The sequence below is a fragment of the Ahaetulla prasina genome, chromosome 17, assembly GCF_028640845.1.
Source record: "Ahaetulla prasina isolate Xishuangbanna chromosome 17, ASM2864084v1, whole genome shotgun sequence".
Lineage (NCBI taxonomy): Eukaryota > Metazoa > Chordata > Lepidosauria > Squamata > Colubridae > Ahaetulla > Ahaetulla prasina.
The window spans coordinates 12,599,992-12,617,596 of NC_080555.1; the positions used below are offsets into that span (position 1 = coordinate 12,599,992).

General features: G+C 47.5%; 1 protein-coding gene across 5 annotated transcripts in view; it reads left to right on the forward strand.

Moving 5' to 3' along the window:
- Positions 1-17,605, forward strand: part of VANGL2 (VANGL planar cell polarity protein 2) — a 56,291-nt gene that overhangs the window by 1,107 nt on the left and 37,579 nt on the right. For 2 of the 5 annotated variants that reach the window (XM_058160865.1, XM_058160864.1), the window contains exon 2: positions 14,082-14,256. The exons of 2 other annotated variants lie outside the window; for them this stretch is intronic. The gene's annotated coding sequence lies outside the window, so the exon portion shown is untranslated. Of the gene's footprint in view, positions 1-13,128; positions 13,147-14,081; positions 14,257-17,605 lie in introns of those variants that run through there. One more of the 5 variants, XM_058160866.1, reaches the window with a different exon arrangement.

Consider the following 17,605-nt stretch of genomic DNA (forward strand, 5'->3'; position numbering starts at 1 on the left):
GCCAGGGGAGTTGGGGAGGGGGGTTTGCTTGTAAGGCTCTTCCTCCACGGAACTGTTGCTGCTGCTGCTCCGTCCTGCGTGGGCTCTTTGCACGGGTTCCCGGGACAACAAGCCAGGGTTTGCTTTACACCCCCCCCTCCTGCTAAGCTGCCCCCCCCCCTCCACCTCTCCAAGGAGCTAAAATGGCTGGGATCGCGCCAAACCGGAGTCACACCAACTTGGTGCAATGCGTGAGCTCAGCTGTTGCTCGCCTGGCTCCTTCCTTGCTGGGCAGCACGGGGTGGCCTACCTCCCAAGGTTGCTGTTTTGCTTTTTTTTTTTTTTAAAAAAAAAGGGGGGTGCATCCTGGAGAGCAGTAGCCGGTGGGGACCCCGGGGGGGGGCTGAAATTACAAGGAGAAACTGGGAGGTGGGGGACAGAGCCTTTAAGGAAGGGTGAGGCCGATTTGTGGGTCCCTTTGAGTGAGCTGGGGAACCCCCCTTCAGGTCTGAACAGGTTGGGAAATTGTGTGGGGGGGGTCCACTTTGGGGCAGAAGAACCCCTGATTCTGGGCCTGTTCACCCCCTTGTTATCTCACCCCTCTACTTTCTGCCCTGCTCCTGATGAAGAAATGGGGGTGGGGGGTGGGTGAGAACTGGGGGTGCAGGCCTTTGAGGGGAGCGTTAGCCTTGCTTCGTGCAAACCTCTTCACCCCACTGACATGCTGGCTTAGGGCAAAGTCGGAATGCAGGGCACAAACTGGTCCCTGTTGAATAAGCCATGGTTTGTTGGATGAATGCAACATGAATGCATATGCTGGCTTCCCCCAGCATATTAAACCATCAAGATTGCAACCTGTGGTGTTGAGTATATTGGGAAGGGGGGGGGCTGTAAACCTGACCCTCCCCTCCTTATCAGATGTGTCTTGGCTGTGAATGGGGCAATCTTTTTTTTTTTTTCCTGGGCAAAGAGTTCCCCTCCCCATGTGTGGTTGGCTCTTTTGCACCCCCTACCTCCTGCAAGAATGGGGAGGGTGCAGGGGTCCTCTGGCTGCGTGAGAACCCCCCCCCCCTTGGAATGGGGTCTGGGTCTGGGTGTGAAGCTTGTAAGGGGGGTGTAACCCGGTCCGTCTTTCTAGCAGGGTGTGCCTTTTGGGGTGGGGTCTTTTTCTCCCCAGTTGGAGAGTCTGGAGAGAATGAAGGTCTGCTGGCAGCTCCTTAGTTAGAGCTATTGCAATGGGATGGGGGGGGGAGAGAGGAGGGGGCTGCAGATAACCGCAAGAGGGGTGTGTGTGTGTGTGTGGAAGCAAATCCCATCTGCTTAGCAAAACCTGCTGTTTTTTTGTTTCTGGAATGGAGATGCCCAAAACCTGGAATCTGGCCTGGGCCAAGACAGGGGTGAGAAGCCCCCCCATTTGTGGGGTGATTGGCACTTCTGGGGTGTCCCAAGAGCTGTTCCTTCCCTCCGGTTGGGGCAGATTCAGACTTTTTTGGTGAATTGCGACACACGTTTGCTCGAATTGCAAAGGCGAAGGACTTAATTTTTATTTAAGTGGAAACATTTGCAGAGTCCATTTTGTGACTCGGCCTTGTGTCCTGTTCCAGGCGGATTGGGAGACCCGGCCAGCGCTTCCTAGCCAAGCTCCTGGCCTCCCAAGAAGTCAGTTTTAACTCTGGTGTGTTGAATAAACCATAGTCGGCTAGGTTCCACGCAGCAGGCTGAGCTCGGATAAACCCGCATTTTTGGCTTCAGCCTGTTTTTTGCTTTGCGAAATTCATACCCCTATTTCTCTCTGGAAACGACCGCAAATATAAAATTATTTCCCTTTTTGTTTTGGCCACCGATTGCTAGGCTACAGCTCCCTCCTGCCTCCGGGCCAGGCTGGGGCTGAACCGCTGGGAGGACGAGCTGAATAGAGAATTTCTCATGCTTTAAAATGCATTTAACTGGCTTTTTCATTGTTGAAAAAAATGCTAAATGTTGTGTGTGGGGGAGGGAGAAGCCGGGAAAGCCCCTTTTGTGAGCTGTGGGAAGCTGCTGGGATCAGGCAAGCCTTCCATTTCTGACTTCTCCCCCTTTGCAAGAAATGGGGAGAATATTGGGGTACAGGATGGGGGGTCCTCCATGGAAGCATTGGCGTTTGTTATTGCTTAGAAGGGAGCTGGGTTTGGGGTGCAAGGGCCAGGAGTTGGGCAGTAGCTTTGCAGCAGGGAGAAAGGAAAGCCTTGCACGATGGGCTCCTTTTTTTGGGGGGGGGATGTCACCCCCTTTTCCCAGCCTTCTCCACCCTGAATCCTTTGAACCCAGCAGTGCCTGGAACAAGGTTGCCAGCCGGATTTCTTAATAAAACAAAAATCACAACAAATCAGTTTTAAACTGAATTATTTTTACCTATTTATTAAGTTTTTTAAAAACTAGATTAACAGAGTTGGAAGGGACCTTGCAGGTCATCTAGTCCACAAGTCTTAAAGTTTGCCAAGGTTGGAGACCCCCCCCCGATCTAGTCCTATCCCCCGCCCAAGTAGGATGATGTTTGCACCTACAATATATTGTATTTATGTATAGATAATTCTCGATCACAATCGGGAAGGAAAGTTCTGTTGTTGCCAAGTGCTTCTGTTGTTGAGTGAGCTGGGCCGGATTTTACCGCCTCTTTTTGCGGCGGCCGTTAAGCGATTCACGTGGTCGTTAAGTGAATCTGGCTACCCCTCACTGACTTGGCTTGTCAGAAAGGCGGCAAATGGGGATCTCCCAATTCCGGGAATGCTGTAACCGCCGTCAGGGCATGCCAGTTGCCAAGCGCTCGAATTTTGTTCACGTGATAGTGAGGTGGTTGTGATGGTCGTAGTGCGAGGACCTGTGGCAAGTCACTTTTTTCAGTGTTGTCGTAACTTTGTACGGTTGCCAAACAAATGGTTGTAAGCCAAGGATTACCTGTATAGAAAAACCCTTCATGAAATTTTAAAAGAGACAACTTAGAAACCCAGACAAAAAGTTAGAAAAATTCAGATCGGGGTTTAAAAACCCAGCATGGAGAACCTCAATCTGGAGGGGCAGCCCAGGTTGGAGGGCGCAGATATAAATTCTGATCCTGGCAGGAAGTGTAAGATGAGTTGGACCTGACAGGAAAGTCCTTCTCGGTTTCACCCATTAAGTTTAACAAGATTCTAGAAGGGGGAGGCATTTCTGCATGCTTTTGGTGGTAATTTTAAGAGTGTGAGTATATCAGAAAAGGCAGAAAAGAAGAAAGAAAGAAAGAGCCGGCGAGAGCAAAAGAGCGAGAGAGAAAGAAAGGAAAAAAAGCGAGAGAAAGAAAGAAAAAGAAAGAAAAAGAGAAAAAGAAAGAAAAAAAGAAAAAGAAGAAGAAAGAAAAAGAAAGGAAGAGACAGTGGAGGAATACAGGTATTCCTTGACTTACAAGCACAATTGGGATTGGAAAATTCGTTGCTAAGTGAGACATCACGTGACCACAGCCTCCTCTGTTGCTCTCCCCGTTGGGTTTTGCTTGTCGGAAGGCAACTGCGAAGCTCACAAGTGTCAGTTGTGTGGCTGTCATAGAGGTGAGCTGCTTGCCAGGTGCCCAGATGCCCCGACACTGCCACAATCATGTGTTACAAGTCACTTTTTTTCAGTGCTGTCATAACGGTTGCTAAGCGAATGGTCGCATGTCGAGGACTGCCTCTATGCTGGTATTGATCTTCCCAGAAAACGCCCTGGACGTATCTTTGAGGTCAGCGGGAATATCCAGTTTAATTGGAGGGTCGTTTTACGGCCTGAATGACAGGTAGTCTTTGAGTTATGACCATAACTGAGCCCTGCAATTACAGTTGCAAATTGTGATGGTTGTAAATGCGGCCGTGAGGCATTAGAACCTCCGAACCAGGTCGTAAATCCCTTTTTGGGGTGTCCGTTGTAACTTTGAACCGTCACTAAGCAAGCAGTCGTAAATCAAAGACTAGCCCAGCCTACGTCAGCCTGGGGCTCCCAGATGCTGTCAAACTGTTCTTGGCTCTGCCAGCTGGGGATGATGGAGAGTCCAGTGAGGGGGCCTGGTGCTGTTGGGGTTCTGCAGAAGGGGGAGGGCTTGCTCTCGGGCACGAGGGTCTGGGGATGCTGCCCCTTCCCCACCAACAAATCTTGCCTCTCGGGAGGCAGCCCTGACTTCTTGGAGGCCAAGTCACCATTTTCCCAAAGCTTGGCAGATGCTCCAAGTTGTCTCATAAAAAGAGCTATGATTGCACCGTCAACACCACCATCTGGACTGCACCCTGTAGACACGCTGGCTACCTGGGCTTCATGTCGGTTGCCCAACACCTGGGCCGCTCCCTTCCCCTGCGATAATAAACGGGGATCTACAATCACAGAATCACAGGGCTGGAAAAGGACCCTGGAGGTCTTCTAGTCCATCCCGCTGCCCAAGATCATAGAATCACAGGGCTGGAAGAGACCCCGGAGGTCTTCTAGTCCATCCCCCTGCCCACAATCATAGAATCACTGGGCTGGAAGGGATCCTGGAGGTCTTCTAGTCCAACCCCCTGCCCAAGATCATAGAATCACTGGGCTGGAAGGGACCCTGGAGGTCTTCTAGTCCATCCCCCTGCCCACAATCATAGAATCACTGGGCTGGAAGGGACCCTGGAGGTCTTCTAGTCCAACCCCCTGCCCACAATCATAGAATCACTGGGCTGGAAGGGACCCTGGAGGTCTTCTAGTCCAACCCCCTGCCCACAATCAGAATCACAGGGCTGGAAGGGACCCTGGAGGTCTTCTAGTCCAACCCCCTGTCCAAGATCATAGAATCACAGGGCTGGAAGGGACCTTGGAGATCTTCTAGTCCATCCCCCTGCCCAAGATCATAGAATCACAGGGCTGGAAGGGACCCTGGAGGTCTTCTAGTCCAACCCCCTGCCCACAATCATAGAATCACTGGGCTGGAAGGGACCCTGGAGGTCTTCTAGTCCAACCCCCTGCCCACAATCATAGAATCACTGGGCTGGAAGGGACCCTGGAGGTCTTCTAGTCCATCCCCCTGCCCACAATCATAGAATCACTGGGCTGGAAGGGACCCTGGAGGTCTTCTAGTCCAACCCCCTGTCCAAGATCATAGAATCACAGGGCTGCAAGAGTCCTTGGAGGTCTTCTAGTCCAACCCCATGTCCAAGACCATAGAATCACAGAGCTGGAAGGGACCCTGGAGGTCTTCTAGTCCATCCCGTTGCCCAAGATCATAGAATCACAGGGCTGGAAGGGACCCTGGAGGTATTCTAGTCCAAATCCCCCTGCCCAAGATCAAAGAATGGGGTTGGAAGTGTGGAGGTCTTCTGGCCCGACCCCCAGCCCAAGCCCTTACCCTGAGAGGACCCTTAACCTGGTGCCTTCTAGATGTAATGAGGCCGCCATTCCGAGAATCCTCAGCCTTGATTAAGGGAATTGTGGGAATTGTAGTCTCTCATCTGGAGGAGCCACGTTGGAGAAGATGGCTTTCTGTGTATTTTTGTGCCGCTTGCTTAGGATAACTGTTGCAGTTGTAGCCGATGCCATGTTAATTATGACTTGGTTTTTTTTATTCAAAAAGTTTTACAGAAAAAATCCCCCTTTCCCCCTCCCTCCCCTCCCTTCACAACCCCTCCCCGACTTCCCGGAACGAGCACAAGGTATAGTTAAAAATAAAACAAACATATGCTAAAAATTTTTCATCCCAACTTAATTATACCCCTACAATCATCAATTCCTAACTTCCCCTGAAAACAATCAAAAATAATACATCATCATTCAAAAACAGTCTGATAACTCTTAGTCTGATATCTACTTTGAATATAGTCAATCCATTTTTCCATTCCTTTAAGTATCTTTCTTGCGTATTGTCTTTCAAAAAGGCTGATATCTTCGCCATCTCAGCCAAATTGGCAACTTTCAATATCCATTCTTCTATTGTAGGTACTTCTTTTTTCTTCCAGTATTGTCCTATTAGTAATCTTGCTGCTGTTATTAGATTTAAAATCAATTTAGTCTCAATTACTGTACAGTCCGTAATAATTCCCAACAGAAAAAATTGCGGCAGGAACTTTATCTTCTTTTTCAAAACATTTTGTAAAATCCACCAAATTTTTATCCAAAAGGCCTTTATATCCTTACAAGTCCACCAAATATGAAAATATGTAGCGTCATCACAATTACATCTCCAACATTTTGCTTGCATATCTGGATACATACACGATAATTTCTTAGGATCTAAATGCCATCTATAAAACATTTTATAAAAATTTTCCCTCAGATTCTGTGCCTGCGTGAATTTAACATTTCTAACCCAATTTTTTCCCCAAGTTTCCAATAATATTGGCTCCTGAAAATTTTGTGCCCACTTTATCATACAGTCCTTTACCAAGTCCCTTTCAGAATCTATTTCAAGTAACACATTATACAATCTTTTTATATGCTCCTGAGACTGATTACTAATTTGCTTTACCAAATTTCCCTCGTTCTGCTCTATACCAATTTTCTGATCTTCCTTCCATCTAGCACGTAGTTGTTTGCTGGCATAAGCTCTGGTTGGGTCAGAGTCCACTTAAGACAGTTGTGTCCAATTCTGGACAATGCATTGTAGGAATTTCAGGAATTTATAGAGTGGTGCAGGTCTAAAGGAGAGCAGCTAAGATGATCGAGGACCTGGAAGGAAAAACTTTTATGGTTTTTTCTTCAGAGGAAGATAAATGTGTGGCTCAGGTTAGCTGGCTTCAAATACAGGTAGTCCTCGACTTATAACAATTTCTTTAGCGACTGAAGTTACAATGGTACTGAAAAAAGTACCTGCGACCGGTTTTCAGACTTACGATCATGAATGCTTCACCTAACGGCTGTGACAAAGTCGTAAAATAGGACAAAACTCACTTACCAAATGTCTCACTTAGCAATAGAAATTCTGGGTTCAGTTATGGTCGCAAGTCGAGGACTACCTGGACGTGAAGGACTCATGTAGAAGAGAGAGGGCAGATTTCTTCAGGAGAATAATGGGTGTAAATTACAAGGAAGCAGATTTTGATGGGACTTTTAAGAAAAAACTTCCTTGGGCAAATGCTGTTCAAGCTGGAAACAGATGTGCTTTGGAAAATGGTGGACTGCCCTTGGCTGGAAGGATTTTAATTATAGTGAGGCTTAATTATGGTGATCCATAATCTTGCTGACTGTGACGTGCAATGTAATTAGAGCTTCGTCTGAACATTATTAATGGATAAAGGGATTCTGGCTAAACAAAATAGCGTGAAAAATAATGCTTTTGGTTAATCTTTATGGAAAACGTTGCGCCAATATTTTCACCGTCTTTGTTGGTGAAAATATGAGCTATCTGATGCTCTTGAGGGGGTAGATCAGTTGCCGGGGAGATGGCAGTTGGACTTACGTTTGAGGGACCTTCCATACTAAAAACCTACGTTGTTGGATTAACACAATTGGAAACTACTATTCAGGTTTGTGGAAATGAATTATATCCCAATCCAAAGAGTTTTCTGCAGGACTCAGAGAAATGTTGACAGTGCTCATGAGGGCCGGACCATTGCCAAAGGCAGTCTCCATTCATCCATGGTCACCACTGTTAGCCTTCCCATTGATGGTCATCCAACTGAATTATCTCAAGAACAGGATATGCAGTACTCCTGGAGCAGGGGTCTCCAACCTTGGCAACTTTGAGCCTGGTAGACTTCAACCGGCTGGGAGAATTCTGGGAGTTGAAGTCCACCAGGCTCAAAGTTGCCAAGGTTGGAGACCCCTGCTCCGGGAGGTCTCAAAGAACTTCCACAGAAGATCTGTGGAGCAGCTTTGCATGGTCTTAATTTCAGTGTCCATTAGCATGAGGATGTCCGTGGAAGAACATCAAGGAGGAAAGTCTTCTGCAGAAAGCATATTGCTTCCAACTTGAGTTTGCCAAAGAAGATTGAATGACCTATCATGTTTTCCCGAAAACAAGACAGGGTCTTATTTTCTTTTGACTCCCCCCCCCCCAAATAAGGGCTTGGCCTTATTATCAGGGGTCTTATTATTTTGGGGGCGCAGGAGGCGACGAGCTTGGGACTGGATGTCTCATCACTGCCTTTGCCTCTCCTCCTTGTTCTTTGCACCAGCCGAGTGACCCAACACATCCCACTCCACCCCAATTTCTGCTTCCCTTCCCCGTCGTCTCTTTTATCGAGAGGGGTGGCAGGTGGGGTGGGGGAGAAGTGTGACACGTGGAGCGAGACGGGGCTCCCCTTGCCGTCTCTTTCCCCCTGCCCGTCGGGATTGACAGGGCTCCTGCCCCTTGCTTAGCCACCTGCCCCCTTTACGGATGCAATTTGGGGGTGGCAGGTGTGTACATGTGTGTAAGTAGTTGGTGGGGGGGTTATTTTGCAGGGTGGCTTATATGCGCTGAAAAGCCCAATTGGGCTTATTATCTGGACATGTCTTATTTTCGGGGAAACACAGTAGTAGCTGTTAGAACCACACTCGATGGGCAGATGAGCCAGTGGAGAACTTTCTGGTTTTACTGAGGAATGTTACACCTGGATGTTACATCATGTCTTTAGAAGAAGGTCTTCTTCCCACCATAAATCAGACTGTGTGAGCGTCTAACTTGAGGTTGCTTTGCAGCTTCAGAATCTGGATGGTCTTTATCCTTGGGGGAATAGTAGATTCTGGATTGTACCAGAATATTTTGCTGGAGGAATGTCAAGGGTAGTCTGTACATAAATTGAAACTTAACCCTGAATGTCTTTATCTATTAATAGGGCTTGGATAAAAGCAGATAAGGTTGCAGAAGTCACCCCGTGCTTGGATTCTAGAACTTCTAAAGCAGGGATCTCCAACCTTGGCAACTTTAAGCCTGGAGGACTTCAACTCCCAGAATTCCCCAGCCAGCAAAGCTGGCTGGGGACTTCTGGGAGTTGAAGTCCTCCAGGCTTAAAGTTGCCAAGGTTGGAGACCCCTGTTCTAAAGGCTTTGCAGGCCCACAGAAGACCTGCAGGTGATTTCCAAAGTGGACAGGTATCATGAGAAAATCCAACAGCTATTTGTGGTCCCTTTGTCTCTTCTGTGTTTTTCATAGTTTTTTTTTATTTGCATTTATATCCCGCCCTTCTCCGAAGACTCAGGGTGGCTTACATTGTGTCAAGCAATAGTCTTCATCCATTTGTATATTATATACAAAGTCAACTTAATTGCCCCCAACAATCTGGGTCCTCATTTTACCTACCTTATAAAGGATGGAAGGTTGAGTCAACCTTGGGCCTGGTGGGACTAGAACCTGCAGTAATTGCAAGCAGCTGCTGTTAATAACAGACTGCATTAGTCTGTTGAGCCACCAGAGGCCCTTATTGATGGCTAGAGGCTTGTTTGTTGAACTTCAAGAACTTCTGGGTGGTTTTCAATTTACAATCATTCATTTCATAATAGAATATTCTTTATTGACCTAAGTGTGATTGGACACACAAAGAATTTGTACCTCTACAAACGACAAAGTGATAAATCATAAGATAACTAATAAGGGAAAGTAATAGGGCAGATGAGAAGGAGAGTAGCAATACAGCCCTATTAATTTAGTGGAATTAGTGTTTGAAATTAGAACAGCATTGAAAACCGTGACTTATGTCCGGCTCTTACACTTATGTCCATCATAGTATTCCCACAGTTATGTGGCCAGAAAACCAAATTAAAACTAACCAAGTTTAGCATCTTATGCAGACATAGCTGCTAGATATGTAGGTGTGGTGCGAACATGGCTATTCAGTACCAGAATCATACTCTGCCAGGTTGGGTGGAATCAACCCAAGATTATGGCTTATTTAACAAATGCGGCTCAATGCGGAGTTTAGATCCAACTAGGGTGAGGATTTGTGCTGGGATTTTACAGGACTTTTTTTTAATATTTTTAATATTTTTAATATTTTTTATCATATTAATAAAATGCTTTTGGAGTAAAAATCTATCTAAAGATAATTTTTATTTAAGATACATAAATAATTTAGTTTATACAGCATGAAATGGAGTTTAGTTATGTAGCATGAGGCTGTAGATTCTGCAATATTGGGACTGTCGGTGAGTCAATAGCAGGTCAGAGGAGGAGTCGCTGCAGGACAGAGATGACAGTTTTAAAATTATTTTAATTTTTTTAAAAAAAAATCTTTAAAAATTATGATTTAAATGGACTTTAAATGGAATCCACCCTGCTGGAAGACTTCAACCTCTATTCTAGATCAGGGGTCTCCAACCTTGACAACTTTAAGCCTGGAGGACTTCAACTCCCAGAATTCCCCAGCCAGCAAAGCTTAAAGTTGCCAAGGTTGGAGACCCCTGATCTAGATTGACTTGCAGATAGATCTAGAAAAGAGATAACCTTGATCCCTTTGAAACCTGGTGACCCCATTGATCCTGGATCTTGTACTCATGGTCTGCAATACTGGGGAGAAATGACTTAACCCCCTTCCCCTTCCTCTTTTTCTCCAGCTTCCCTGGCTGAACCCATATATCCGGGAACGATCTTTATTAAGTGGGTAAAAAGTTTTTTAAAAAGGTTTCAAATGTCTTGAACCCTCTTCAGTCTGGCAAGATGATTAAAGCTCAAGATAACCCTTCTTGGAGGGCCCTGAAAAAAAAAAGGGGGGGGGAATTTGAAGCTTTGGATCTGGGGGAAGGAAGGAGAGGTATCCGTTGGCTGTAGAGATCCCGTAAAGTTTACGAACTCATAAAATTGGGAGATATACATTCCAGCTGTTTGAGTTGCAAGGGTCGCCTAAGAGGAGCCTTCCTTCGTAACGGCCACCGGGGCTGTGAGAAGAGCCAGATGCTGCTTAGTTTTGACAGAGGAGTCCTGGACTTTGAAAGGACTTGTGGGGGGGGGGGTGTCTGGGGAGGGGGCTGGGAGGCAGACGCCAAAGGAAACCAGACATTTTGCTCCGTTCTCTCTCTAGCAAAAGAGTCAGGAGGCACAATTGTGTCCCTTTCTTGCCTTCTTCAAAGGACCCAAAACTTGCCCAGCCCGAAGGCTTCAACCTCTCATTAGAGGTTTTTGGTCTACCTGGCAATTAGCCTTCCTTGCGCTGGGGCTGAACCCGTGGCAATTTCTCCCGAGTCTTTGCTGAAATGCTGTCCCCAGAATTGGGCATGGCAGCTGAGAGCCTGGTTATTTTTTTCTTTTTTGGGAACTGCAAAATAATGTCGAGGTTGCCATGTCAGTCTTTGACTTATGTCCACAAGTGGGACCAGAATGACTGTTGCTAAGTAGAGTGGTTCTTAAGTGAGACAGGGCTGGTTTTATGACCTTCTTTGCCATGGTTTCCTTCCGGTTTTCGTCTCTTCTCCTACTCAAGGCCTTCCTTCCTTCCTGCCTGTCTGCCTACCTACCTCTCTTCCTTCCTTCCTTCCTTCCTTCCTTCCTTCCTTCCTTCCTTCCTTCCTTCCTTCCTTCTTCTTCCTCCTTAATTCCTCCCTCCTCCCCCTTTTTCCTTTCCTTTCCTTTCCTTCCCTTCCCTTCCCTTCCTTCTTCTGCCTCCATAATTCCTCCCTCATCTTCCTTTCCTTTCCTTTCCTTTCCTTTCCTTTCCTTTCCTTTCCTTTCCTTTCCTTCCTTCCTTCCTTCCTTCCTTCCTTCCTTCTTCTCCCTCCTTAATTCCTCCCTCCTCCCCCTCCTTCCTTCCTTCCTTCCTTCCTTCCTTCCTTCCTTCCTTCCTTCCTTCCTTCCTTCCTTCCTTCCTTCCTTCCTTCCTTCCTTCCTGCCTGCCTGCCTGCCTGCCTGCCTGCCTGCCTGCCTGCCTGCCTGCCTGCCTCTTTTCCTTCCTTCCTTCCTTCCTTCCTTCCCTCCCTCCCTTCCTCCCTCCCTCCCTCCCTCAACTTACAACCACAATTCAGAATTTCTGTTGCTAAACAAGGCAGTTATCAAGAGTGGCGCACGATTTAAAAACTCTTTTGGCCATAGTTGTTAAGTGAATCACTGCAGTTAAGGGAATCGCGTTGTCACTAAGTGAGCCTGCCTTTCCCCCATTGGCTCTGCTTGCTGGAATCTGGCTGGGAAGTTGGCAAATAGTGATCCCATGATCTTGGGATGCTGCAGTTATCGTAAATGCATGCTGATTGACAAATGTCCAAATTCATGGGGAAACTGATGGTCATAAATGCGAGGACCATTCTTAAGTGCTGTAACTTCGAACGACCGTTAAATGAATGGTTGAAATTTGAAGACTGGTCTGTATTTTAGCAGCTTAATGTTCCACTAGTAATCAGCTATTTGTTTCAAGATCTTTTTTCTAAATTATGTGGTCAGACTAAGCGTTGCCCATCTAAAAATCCAGGAAAGTGTAGTCGCCATACAATCTTATCACAGGCCCCCAGGGTGGGAAAAAACTTTAACTGAAGCTTAACCACTGAAATTTTAATGATTTAGAGATTTTAGATTTCACCTCTGCCCATGGTTCCCTCCCACTGAAAAGTTTGTGTCTTTAGGCCAGGAGTGTCTAAACCTGGCAACTTGGCAAATGGTGGACTTCAGCTCCCAGAATTCCTCAGTCATCTGCATACTGGCTGGGGAATTCTGGGAGTTGAAGTCCACCAGTTGCCAAGGTTGGACGGCCCGCTCTTGGGTTTGAATGTGTGTGAAGGGCTGTACATGATTGTGGGCTGTGATGCTCCTTGGTGGAAGCCTACGACCCCTTGCCCTTCCCCCATCTCTGTGTTTCTCTACCGTGGTGACTTCAAGCTTGAGTGGATTTCAACTTCTGTCAATTTCACAACTGTTGAATGAAATTAATGGTTGTGCTTCCTGAATGTTCTCCCAGAGAATTTCATGGCTGAATTTGAATGTTTGTATCACAAGAAGTCCACAGTGTGCATAATTTCCTCTAGAACCAAAAACTCTCATCAACCCGAATCCTGGACTTGAGACTAGAATATCTGCGTTATTGTTTATCGATAAAATGAGGACCCGGATGGGTTTGGGGGGGGGGCAATTATGCTGACTTTGTAAACCGCTTAGAGAGGGCTGCAAAGCCCTGTGAAGTGATATATAAGTCTGAGTGTCATTGCTATCTTCCTTCCTTCCTTCCCTCCCTCCCTCCCTGTGGTTAGAATGCAGGATTGCAGGCTAAACTCTGCCCACTGCCAGCAGTTCGATCCTGACCAGCTCAAGGTTGACTCAGCCTTCCTTCCGAGGTGGGTAAAATGAGGACCCAGATTGTTGGGGGAAAGAGGCTGACTCTGTAAACCGCTTAGAGAGGGCTGGAAAGCACTATGAAGCAGTATATAAGTCTAAGGGCTATTGCCCTCCCTCCCTCCCTCCCTAGTTGTCAGAATGTAGTATTGTAGGCTAACTCTGCCCACTGCCAGCAGTTCGATCCTGTCCAGCTCAAGGTTGACTCAGCCTTCCCTCCATCCGAGGTGGATAAAATGAGGACCCAGATTGTTGGGGGGCAAGAGGCTGACTCTGTCTCTGCTTAGAGAGAGCTGTAAAAGCACTGTGAAGTAGTATATAAGTCTAAGGGCTATTGAGACCCTCCTTTTTTCCTTTTTGATTTTTCAACCCATTAAGCCTTGATGTAATGTTAATTCTTGCTGGGACATGGAACATCCTCCACCTTTATCCCTCTGGGCCTGTTCCCCTTTTGTTTGTATCTCCTCCATTGGTTGGATGTCCAATTCTGTAGAGCTTTCAATCTCCTGAAGTGCTGGAGCCATCCTTGAAGTGCCACCTCTCATAGTTTGATTCTGGCCACCTTTAGAAGCTGGTCGAAGTATGCTGAATCAGAATAGAGCTGGAAGGGACCTTGGAGGTCTTGTAGTCCAACCCCCTGCTCAAGCAGGAGACCGTACACGGTTTCAGACAAGTGGCTGTCCAATCTCTAGTGATGGAGCACCCACAACGTCTGAAGGCGAACTGTTCCACTGGCTAATTGTCTCTTCGTCCTTCCTTGTAGGTTAAGCGGTCCTTCAAGCTGCCATCTCCTTTACTTTCCCCAACCATTCAAGATACTTTTTGGATGCTTCACCCCATTCTTGCTCTGTATAGTTCATAGCTGAAAAATAAAGGATCATAAAAACAGCCAACCCTACTTGCATTATCTCATACTTGATCTTGGTTCTTTCTGCAGCTCATTTCTGCACCTTGGACTACACGGTAGCCCTTGTAGATGCTGAGATCCAGGACTTGCCACACTAACCGGGACAGGAGGGAGCGTCTGGCCCAGCGGCTGAGGTCTTCAGCGGCCTGACTATGTACGGCTGTTGGTGGGGCTGAGTGACAGTTCTTCAGCACCCTTTGGGTCGGTGAGTGTGGCTTCTCTTGAGGGAGGGGGTGGACTGGCCTGGAAGATGGACCTTCAACTGGGGGGGTGTTTGTTTTCCACTTTATTTTTAACCTGTTGTTGTCTGAGAGAAGAATTCACTTTTTGGATTCAGGTGGGACTATAAAATCTTATGGACATTTCTTGTTTTAAGTTGTGAAAACTACTCGGTGTAGTTGTGTATGTTCTGCTGGTTGTAATTCCTGAGACTTTGTTGAAGCTGTTTTTAATCAGCGATGGAGTTCTGATCAAGAAGAGTGCTTTTATCTCCGCCGTTGTCTTGAGTCCAAAACTTTTAGCTGTGTGAATAGAGGATATATTGGCTACTAATGGGTGAATTCTCTGTGGGGGCTCCAGCCCTATGGAATGAGTTGCCTCCGGGGTTGCGTCAACTCCCTGATCTCCGGTCCTTTAAACGCGAGCTCTAGACTTTTTTATTCCGCCGTGTGGGGCTAGCTTGAGAAAATTTTAAGTGGGGTTTTAGGACTGTTTTTACTCTAGTTTTAATTTAATTGGCCATTTTAATCAGTTTTTTAATGTGCTTTTAATTTTGTCTATGTGCTTGTTGTTTTTACTTGGCTGTGCACCGCCCTGAGTCCTTTGGGAGAAGGGCGGTATAAAAAATCTAATAAAATAAATAAATAAATTGTTCTTTTTAAGTCTTCATAAAATCCTGGGTGTGCTACAGAGGGGAGGGAAAAGGGGGACTTTAAGCTGCATGGACTTCAGCTCCCAGAAGGCTGCGGAATTCTGGACGTTGAGGTCCGCACATCTTAAAGTTGCCAAGGTTGACGAGGCACAGCTGTAGAGAATCAGAAATATATTTGTGCTGTTTGAGGTGTTAAATAGCAGTGGTGTAGCTTCATCGCTGCAGAGAAAACTCTTGATCACACACAGTCCGTGTGTCGATAGCGCAGGAAGGTGGCAGGCCACTGTAGGTTGATAACAGCCTTTGGACCCCCCTCTGTGTGGGTCAGGATGTCCACTGAGGATGGACACTGTTGGGAATTTGGGAGGTGGTCTCCCAAGTTCCATGTTCTGCTCCCAGATTGCCCAGTCTTTAGAAGACACATGCAAATCAATCTCTCTCTCTCTGTTTATCCTGTTTCTTTCTTTCTCGTTTGTCTCTCTAACTATCTTGCTTCTCTCTCTCTCTGTCCTTCCTTCCTTCCTTCCTTCCTTCCTTCCTTCCTTCCTTCCTTCCTTCCTTCCTTCCTTCCTTCCTTCCTTCCTTCCTTCCTTCCTTCCTTCCTTCCTCTCTCTCTGGTCTGTCTGTCTTTCTCTTTATTTATGTCTAGTCAGTTTCTCTCTGCCCCTCCCTCCTCCCCCCTTCCCTTTTTCTGTCTCTCATCTGTCTGTCTGTCTTCTCTCTCTCTCTGTCTATCTAGCCTATCTTTTTCTCAAATTTTGTGCTGCCCAGAGTCTCTCTGGAGAATGATATGGGCTGTAAATGAATTTTCATAAATAAAGAAATTGTTTGCATGTGCCGTCCGAAGACTGGGAAGTCTGAGAGCAGAACCTGAATTTGGGGGGCCCCCTGTCACACGCCCCCTCCCCACTTTAATCCCCTTGTGAGCCATCCACAACTTGACTTGGGAGATTCAGGGTCAGTAAGCTGGACCCTCACCGTTTGGGGGGGACGGACGGACGACTCTTCATTGGCTCTTGGGGGCTGCCTACTCTAGTGGGTGCATCCAGCTCCAAATTGCCCCCTCCCCACTGCATGGGGGGCTGCTTCCCTGCCTCGCCCGGAGCTGCTGGGAGATTTTCTTTTGTAACAAGGGAGTGGGGTTTGTAACAAGGGAGTGGGGTTGCTCCGAATGGCCACCTTGCAAAAGGGTCCCTCCCCCGGCTGGGGGGGGCGGGAGAGCTCAGCGCAGAGGGCTGGGGGTGACAGAGGTGGCCCTCTGTGTTTTCCCTCACCCAAAGGCTGGCCTGAATAAGCCCCCCCCCCACCCCCGCTGCCTTCCCAACCTCTTCTATTCAAAAAGCCCCCACCCAGCCCCTCTCTCAAATGTTTGCCCCAGCTGTCCTGGCTGCTTTGTTTCCCGAGAAACCCTTGTTTCCACCAAACAAAGCTCAAGGGGCAGGGCTCTTGAGCACCCTTCCCCATCTCTTCCCCCAAAAAACAAAAAACAAAAAACTTCATCTGGCTTCTTTGAATGCTGGCCCTGCAAGCTCCCTGGCCTGCTTGCCATCGCCTAGGTAACCGGTTGTGCGTGTTTCTCAGGCCGGCTTTGTCCCCCCCACCCCCCCTCCGGCCGTGATAAATGTGCAAAACTCTCCAGGGGTTTTGCACAAAAGGCTGGTCTCTCTCTCTCTCTTTCTCTCTCTCTCCTTTTGTGCAGGCAGCGGTGCTTGTATTGTGAGGAGGGGGGAGTGGAGAATTTATCAAGGGCTCCAGCCCCCCAAGAATGATATGAGCCCAATTTGCAGGGGCCTCCCCCTCTTTGTGAGGGCCCCGACCCTCCACCCATTTCAGCCCCACCTTCTCTGTATTTGGGGAACTAAACGTCCCCTTGCATTGAGCAAAAAGGGCAAAGTTTTGCCCCGTGGCTTTAGCCATGCCCCGCCCTCACGGTCACGTGATCAGAATTCGGACACTTGGCAAAAAGGTCGTAAAATGGGGCAAAAACGTACTTAACAAATGTCTCGCTTTACCAACAGAAATTTTGTGCTCCGTTGCAGTCGCGAGTCGAGGAACAGCCTGTATTGGCAGATTTAGTGTCCGGAATGGTCTCCTGCTTGAATATGGGGTTGGACTAGAATAGGGGTCCCCAACCTTGGGTCATTTTAAGGCTGGCGGACTTCAACTCCCAGAATTCCCCAGCCAGCTTTGCTCAACTGACTTCAACTCCCAGAATTCTGGGAGTTGAAGTCCACCAGGCTTAAAATGACCAAGGTTGGAGACGCCTGGACTAGAAGACCTCCAGGGTCCCTTCCAGCCCTGTGATTCTATGATCTCTGGCAGGGAGAATGGGCTAGAAGACCTCCAGGGTCCCTTCCAGCCCTGTGATTCTATGATGTTGAGCAGAGGGATGGGCTAGAAGACCTCTAGGGTCCTTTCCAGCCCAGTGATTCTATGATTTTGGGCAGGGGGATGGACTAGAAGACCTCCAGGGTCCCTTCCAGCCCAGTGATTCTATGATGTTGAGCAGAGGGATGGGCTAGAAGACCTCTAGGGTCCTTTCCAGCCCAGTGATTCTATGATTTTAGGCAGGGGGATGGACTAGAAGACCTCCAGGGTCCCTTCCAGCCCAGTGATTCTATGATGTTGAGCAGAGGGATGGGCTAGAAGACCTCCAGGGTCCCTTCCAGCCCAGTGATTCTAT